The 8816-nt window shown below is 38.7% G+C and overlaps 1 long non-coding RNA gene across 1 annotated transcript; it reads left to right on the forward strand.

Moving 5' to 3' along the window:
- The first annotated feature begins 3501 nt into the window (after nucleotides 1–3501).
- Nucleotides 3502–6919, forward strand: LOC122810084. The gene is made up of 2 exons (XR_006366052.1): nucleotides 3502–3933; nucleotides 6392–6919. It is a non-coding gene; the product is annotated as an uncharacterized LOC122810084 (long non-coding RNA).
- The last annotated feature ends 1897 nt before the right edge of the window (nucleotides 6920–8816 follow it).

Raw genomic sequence — 8816 nt, forward strand, 5'->3', positions numbered from 1 at the left:
TGGGTATTCGCTAACCTAAACATTCAATCAGGTAATAGGAACCCCTTTTACTCCATTGTGCACATTCCCTCTTACTTCTCGACAGGATTTGTTTTTTTCATTGTACAACCTATTAATACCAAGGGTCCACTAGGGTGGCTTGCTTTTACGGTTTGACATGGGTTTATTTTTGGTCTGGTACTGCCAGTTCAATGCAGTTTGTTTATATGGTCATAGAGGGCTTTTGTGTATGTCTCTGCATAGGTTTCTGTGCTTTCTGGAGTTGAGGGAACTTGGAAACTAGCTATGCTCTCCTCTGATAGAAAGTAATTTACCTTTACCTTACAGAAGTTCTTAAAGTTTTTGGGGTTAGGTGGGGGACTAGTTTAATCTTTCTTTCAAGGGAGACCATTTGTGATCTAATTTTACCACTGAGGACATCACATTAGGTGGGGCACAGCACGCTCCCATATTTATGAGTACCACGTCTAAGATATTTGCTCCCCTAGTTGGAGTCCAGATTAGCTTCTTCACAGTATTTGAATTTACAAAATCAAGAAATCTTTGGGCCTGAATATTAGCAGTTTTATATCCCTACCAATTAATGGAAGGGTAGTTAAATTCACCCATGAATAATGTATTGGGTTGAATGGTGAGTGATTCTAGTAACTTCAGGTATGATGTATGGGTTTCCTGGTTCATGGTGGGGACCCTGTGGCTAGCAAGAATATGGTGATGGACTTTTCCCATGGTTAATTGAACATGGAGTAACTCAAGCATGTCATATTGTTTGACCAGCATTGAGGTATGCTTATCCCTTATGTATATAGATACATCTCTGCCTTTTGCTCTTTCATGTTCAGTGGGTGGTCAGAACATATGAAAGCCATTATAGCCATGCGCTGCTGGAGTACTTACCATGGCTTTGAACAATGTTTCAGTAACTCTACATATGTCAGTATTCTCCAGGGTGAGGAGATCTTCCACGGAGTATAGTTTCTTGTTGAGACACCTAGCATTGAACCGTAACACCTTTAGCTTGTCTTGAATACCTTTTGTTATGTTGGAAGGTTCATCTGTTTGGGAAAGCCTACAAAAGGCACTATGGGGTAGATAATGTTTTGGCCAATATCCAAAAGCCTAGAGGTGACAGATGAAGACTATCCCTGGCAAAGCAGCGTGGCCTGTCAACCATGTCCACCCAGGCTGACAAGTATTGGACCCCTTTGGAATGACACCTAAGTCAATTGTTAAAGTCAATCATTTTCTGCTGATATTGTGGCATCTTCCTTGGAGACAGTAGAATGCTGCAAAATGCAAGTCTCCTTCCTGCCTATGCCATGTATTCTGAGAGCTCAATCAGGTCTCTCTTCATACAGTCCAAGAAGGCATATCTCAGATTATTCATACCCACATGGACTATGATTGAGTCATACTGGTACTTAGGAGTGAGTGATATGAGCACTTGCATGATCTGGTGGATCCTGGCCCTTGTCAAGCAACTAACTGTAACCTTTTCCTTGTACAGGCTGGTAAGAGGGACATCAGTGTATCTCACAATGGAGTCTCCTATGACCAGAATATTGGGTTGTGGAGTGTTTCCCCTTATGGGCTTGGTAGGTGAGAAACAATGAGATTTGGCTTTATGTGTTGTGATAGGAATTGTCTTGTTTGTGTGCATGTGGAGTTTCTGAGGACTGCATCTGAAAGGCCTTTGAGGTTTGGATAAGTTACATGTGAGCACCTCCACATATGTGGGTCTATGTTTGTTGTCCTTTGAGGGTGCGGTGAGTGATGTGTCACTGACAACCTGTTTCTTGCTTTTTGATTCTGTATGTGAGAGTCTAGCCTCCAGTATAACTGTATCTCTCATATACTGTATTTGTTTGTTCAAGAATTAAGTGCTTGTCAGTGTACATAAGGCAATTGTTACATTGTCACAGGATGCCCGTGCCCACCAAGCTGAATACAGAGATAGTAGGAAAGTGCACATCCATGGTTGCAGGTCCTAAGGTGTACTTGCAAGGGATAGGAGTGGAGGGTGTTTGTAACCAAACAAGGGAATAGTGCTTATTTGGTGTAATCTGCAGCTAACATAATCAGCTACGATGCCCAGTGCCCAAAAAAGATGTTCTCTGAGCAGTAACAGTCCTGAGTGCTATACTAAGGTAAGGCAGACCTAAATAGTTCTAAACCTCACCCCCAAAAGGGCCCATAACCATAGCAGAAGAATGTAGAGCCCCTGAAATCACAGACACTCAGGTTAAAACAGCCCTCTCCAGAGCCAAAAACACAGCATTAGTGGGACCGGACTGTGTCCCAGGCTGTGTCCTACACGAGCTCAAAGACGAACTAACTCCTCACCTAAACACCCTGTTCAAACTCAGCATCTCCACAGGCTATGTACCCATAGAGTGGCACACAGCAACAGATATTCCGCTCCACAAAGGTGGAGCCACAACAGACCCTGGGAACTATCGCCCAATAAGCCTGACTAGCTTGGTCTGCAATGCTATGGAGCACATCATCATGGAACTCATTAACAGAGACATTGGGAACCTCCAAACACTGGAACCTACCCAGTTCGGCTTTGTTAAGGGCAGATCATGCCTCCTAAGCCTGGTGGACTTCTTTGAGACAGTTACCAAGGCTATAGACGAGGGAAAGGTAGTGCACACAGCCTACTATTATAGACAAGCTCACCAGCCTGAACATAAACCCCTACGTCACAAGATGGGTTGCCAACTGACTCATGGACAGAACCCACATGGTGAGAGTTGCAGGAGCTAGGTCTGACACATTCTGAATGGCTTATGAATGCCTTCGGGCAGATAGGTTCATAGGTAGGTGCTACTAGGCTATCTAAAAATAATCAATGACAGACAGGGACACTTTTTTTTATAAATTTTACTACTATTGATTTAAGAAGTTGATAGAATAAGAGAATTTGAAAGAACGTGCATTTTCTGAAGTAATAGACCTCTGCAACTCTAATTATCATTATTTATAAGTGCAGTTTACCATCCGTCCTCTCAAATTTGACAGTTTTGGGCAGGATTAGGAGGGACACAGCAACATTCTCAGTCAAAATCAGGGCCATAACTGAATTAAATGGGAGATTTGAGAGGTATGCAGTCACAAGAATTTTTAACTAGCATTCACGTAAATAATACCTAGTTAATATTAATCCTTTGAGAAAACATGTTAAGTATAACTTAAGACATTTAACCATACTGTGAGCTTACCAGTTGAAATTGTTACTTTAGTAAGCTGTTAGTATGTGTTCCGCATTTTGCCCATTTGTTCCAAAATAATATTACACATTTTGGAAATGAAAGACAAAAGTTACGCTTTCTACTTATCAACCATGAAATAAGACCTCCGATAACGCTCTTGTCTGTCACTGAACGTGCACGTGCATGAGGCGTTAGCGGGGTTTGCTATTGCGTATTCACGGTGGTACTCCTTTCTGAAATAACCATAGGCATACGTAGGTCTGCAAGGGTTAAAGAATTCCCCGTGACGTCTGGAAAGTTTTTTTTTTTACGGGGCTGCATTTAGACAGCGTTTGTAGTAGCAAGACTGTTGTTTTAAAAAAGGAAATATTATTATTAATGAATAATATTAATATTCCTCCGACATGTAGTATTAGAAGAAGAACCCTTTTTATCGCTCGAAGTCGGTGTTTTATTATTCAGTTGTAAATTAGTTTGAGATGACTTACCATTCCTGATTCATGTCAACAGTAGTGGGGTATGGTCTTTTCTCATATTCTAATACTGCAGTGCGTGTTGTTAATACACACTTTATGCTCTTAGTTTCTGCCCAGTTTCAAACGCTTAATATGTCATCGGGGCGCTGCTTTCACTTTCAGTGTTGCCCAGCCCTTCACTTCTGTCCAGTCCACAAAATATCCTCCATTCTCATTCTGAATTTGAGCTGGAAAGGGGGCAGGTGAGTCGCACTTAACTTTTTTTGTAGTACGTTCACAGACAAGTCAAACAAAAGCTTGTTGCATTTTATACAAATATTTATTTTCAGACGTATCGCGTGAGATTACAGATATCACTTGGATTAAAATGAGGGCGATGACAAAAAAATGTAAAATGAATACGGGCTCCATCATGTCAACAGCAAGTAATATTTTTATTCTTTTTGGTAGCTGGATGTCGTTTTTTCTCTGGACTGGCCCACTTTGCGAGGGACAGTCCCTCTTTGGGCAGTTGTGCCCTGCTAAAAAAGTGTAAAAATGGGAATTGTCCTGAGATTTTAGGACAATTTTTTTCCCATATTTTATGCAATAGTTGCATAAAACAGTTATTCTGTATCTGAAACCTCTACATTTTATAAGAAACAGAACAAGCAACTAAAATGCTACAAGAATAACCTTTTATTTAGGCAAAAAAGGGAAGTTCTGTCCTTTGAACTGGCCATGGGTATGTTTTGGCCTGCAAAATCTGATGTTTGTACCAAAAATGACCCACTTTGGGCATTTAAAAAGGTGGCAACCCTACTCTGGACAGGTTACTTTGTTAAAGTTGGGATGACCGTAAACTTTCGCAAATATATTTCACTAACATTCAGTATCTGCCAAGAGGCACAGCATGGAAGGAAATTTCTGTAAGACAGAAATAGGGAGCACTGGCAAGTAAACATATAAAGTGATTTGTGTCTCTTCATGTTTACCTTGTTCCACAAACATACCCGTCTCATTACTAGGAACGTCCGTGTTCCTCAGTGAAAGGATCTGTCATACAGTCAGTGTTAAGAATTTTCCATGCTAAATAATACTAACTCTTATTAAATGAAAAAGAGAACATTTTGTAACTTTAACACATTTTGACCATCATATGAACTTCCAAGTTGAAGTTATTAATAAATTGTATGTAAGTGTTCCACCTTTTGCCCATTTTGTTGCACATTATTAGAGGCAGTGTTCCACATTTTGGGAGTGGAAGGTTGAGCGCTATATGCTCAAACTGAAAGCATCACTGTACATACGTTTTTCTTCTATTGCTGGCTTTAGTTTCCCATTTGTGTGGCACAGTGAGTGGTTATGTTACAGCTCAGTTCTTCACTTTGAGCTCCACCATTCATTCTGACAGTGCAACATGTGTGGGGGTGAGTTTTTGTTGAGTGCTCTCCTGTTTTCCCATTTCATAAAGATACGTACTGGGCAATGAATAAATGAGTAGCAAGTTTGTAGACAGGCATACTATTTGTACTCTACTGAGCCCACTTTTCTGAACCTTGTTTAGAAAATTGTCTTTTGCAGGACATGATATGCCTGTTACTGTCTAAATTAATGTCTTGCTTATAGAGAGATTTGGTAATCTAAAACAACATCTTTAGTAAGTATAAAAGGAACAGTTGAAAATGACATGCATTATTAAGTGTTGGAGGGCATTATTAATACGAGATGGGATGGGGATAACAATAGGACACTATGAGTACGGAATGGATTTCTCTGGCTACACCCCTGATAAGTAGTCAGTTTGCATGGATTCTTGTTTACCAAGGTCATGTCTTTTCCCAGAAGAAGTACTTAATGATGCAACACTTAGAAAATTACCAACCTTTAAGAGATGAGAATGCTTAGAAAAAGTTTATAAATGTACATTTACTACATAATGCTTAAATAACTTATTAGACATATTTATGGTATAAGCAAATCGATTACTTGTGAACCAAATAAATGCTACTGTTGGGAAGTTGCATTAATGTATCTCACCCCATGGTATTCTCGCACTGAAAACGTGCAGTGCATACTGAGAGTCTAGATACTCTACTAGTTTCTAGGATGACTAGATAAGGTAGAGGTTAACACACCCTGCTTAATTTTTTGTAGTTGCCACATGAAGTTGCAAGCTAGTATTTAATTGTGAAAATATGGGATCCTCCCCTGTCGCATGCTGTGGTACACATACAGTCTATCTATTCATCTCACTGTCTACCTCACTCATAGTCGATACATTTCCTTCAAGGACACATCCACAAGTATTTTGTACCATTTTTTCTCTGTAGTACACTTGAATTCCTTTTTATATTGGTTTCATTGTTTTTATATGGCTCCATCATTTTTTTTTAATATTGCTCCTGATAGTAATACACATTGTATTGTTGATTACAGATCAGAGTCAGTACGTTCTGCACATTGTATTTCATTTTATGTATGTATATATGTTATCTACACAGATTATTTAGTAAATTAGGTCATTTCATGTTTCATACATTGTGGGCATGGCACCCAGTATTTTTTCTTGCTGTATGATGTTTGCACTTCTGTATTTATTGTTACTTGCAATATGTTCTGTTAAAGTTTCCTTTGCTGTCTCCTACAACTCTTTGTTAAATGTACTAATCTTCTCTTTGCCTTTTATTCTCATTTACTTATCCCACTTTCACCTCTTAGGAATTTCTGCTCGCCAGTGCATACGATGTTCTGCCAAGGGTTATTGTGTAATTGACTACTCCTCACATACACCGAGGTTCACACAGGTTTGGGCATTCCTTTTATGACTGACAGGAGTTCCTTTCTGGATTGACAGCCTGAGCTTTTTTAAAAGTTGTATGAAACTTTGTCACCATAGACTGACTAACTCTGAGTGACTTACTGCAAAATCGAATATTTTATGATGGACAAAGCAAAATTATGGTGCAAAATCAAGAACAGCTGAGAATTGGGAGTAAGATGATAGCCATTTGGTCTTGTTAAGAATGTAGCCTGTTCAGCCGTTTTGCAAGAGCCTGTGTATGTACTGTGTTAAATAGACAGTGTTCACCCTTTACAGCCTGAAACTCCTTTACTAACAAAGGGTATTTTGTCCGCACAGGAACGTGTTAATGTTTACAGACCACTTCTGCAGACAAGTAGCCTTACCAGACTGAGAAGTTTTTGCACAACGTTAATAAAACTTTTACAATAAATTATATATTCTTATACATATTTCTGTGGTGTAATTTTTAATTTGAAAGAGCAGGCTGCCCATTCTGTTGCTTCCGTTAGCTAGTTAGTGGACTGGTGGTGGGAACTGAGGTCAGTGCTGTGTTGTATACATAACATAGTTATGAATTGCTTGTAATGGATAGGAAGTTAGCACTAGGCCGGATCAAGGAGTTAAGACCTTTTTACCAAGAATAAAAATTACAGAAGCATGTGGTTTGCAGTTGACAGCTGTTTGAAATGTTTGACATTTTCAGTCTGTGTCACTTCTTTCATGAGCTCAAAGAAGTACAGGGTAAGTAACTCCTTTTATGAAGCCAGATTTTACATTTAATGAATATTGCTGTTTTTTTAGTTTTGTTTTATTCATTTGTTGACTTGGTAAGGCCATTAGACAAATTGTCCTTGTTTGGCAGCATCCTGGGACCACAGAATCGCTCATCCATCGGCATCCAGAGTCATACAGTAGGCAGATACTGCTTGTTTTGAAGGCTTTTCATTCACATGGGACAGCTAATTATTAAAGCTATTAATTGTACCCCACTGAACTACAGAAAAAAAATAAAATGAACACTCCTGCCAATAAAAGTAAATGTAGCACAGCCATATCTCTCAAACTCTTAGCACAAGATATCTGGACAAAGCCAAAAATAATGGGGACCAAAGGGCCAAAAATACGGACAGTTTTTAAATATTGTTCTTATAAACTTAGAAAATTGCTGGAATAACTGATTTTGCATTAATGTGCATTTTCTGAATAATATAAAGTGTGAAACTTAACTGTAGCTGTAAAAATGCTGCTAAACCATATTATATGATGGTAAAGCCAAACCACTATTGATGCAATATGTAAATTAATAGGGTGTGCTTCAGTCACTAAGTAGGTGCTGTTTCAATTGCTGTGTAGGCAAGCCAAGCCTGAGACGGGCTTTGCCACTGCTCATTTCAGGGGGTAGTCCATTGTACTTTAACCCTGCCTGCAGTACTGTCCCTTTAACATGCTCTCTCCACGACTGCATTAGTGACACTAATACCAGAAATTGAATGTAATAACATATACTGACAGTTGCCACCACTTTTCATATTTGTTTTGGACACACCTCTCAAGTGTACCTCTTTAAGAGGAACGTTCCTCACTTCGAATCTTAGACAGTCCATGTTCTTCATCTTTCCACATTCGTAGGGAATGTCACATTCAGTGTTAGGATTTTTTTTTTAACTAACGTTCATGGTAAATAATACTGAATAATACTAATTCATCAAAATAGATTTTTTATAAGTATAAAGTGCACATTTTAACTACCCAATTAGCTTCCTAGTTGAAGTTGTTAGTAAGCTGTAAGTAAGTATTCTACATTTTGAACATTTGTTTCCCATTATGAGAGGCGGTGTCCCACATTTTGGAGATGAACATTTGAGAGCTGTGGTCATGGGTGCTTTCTGCTTATTTTTGTGTTTCCTTCTTAATATCTTTCATCAAAATAGCTATGATTTACATGTGGGGCTATAATTTTTGTCCTGACATCTAGCTTTGCTTCTCCTAGATTTACTGATTATTTATTTTATTTATTTATCTTTGTTGACCGGAAAAGTCCAGCTGGACAAAAAAAAAAAATTCAGTGGAGGCCCTGGGAGATAAGCTTCACAGTTAAATCACATTTATTGCACAATAGTAAAAACATTTTTGCAGTGCCGTACATTTTACATGAATGGTATGCATTTTTGCGTAGAAGTGGAGTACATGTCCTGAAAACAGTGAAAGAAATTTACATGCATTAGATAAGCATCACCAAAGCGTGAAATACAAACCGAATCGGTGAATACACTTGTTTGATATATGGAAATAAATAAATAAATAGAACTGAGTGTGTTTTCTTGGATGGTAGTAACATCA

The sequence above is a fragment of the Protopterus annectens genome, chromosome 8.part1, assembly GCF_019279795.1.
Source record: "Protopterus annectens isolate FY-2018-M chromosome 8.part1, PAN1.0, whole genome shotgun sequence".
Lineage (NCBI taxonomy): Eukaryota > Metazoa > Chordata > Ceratodontiformes > Protopteridae > Protopterus > Protopterus annectens.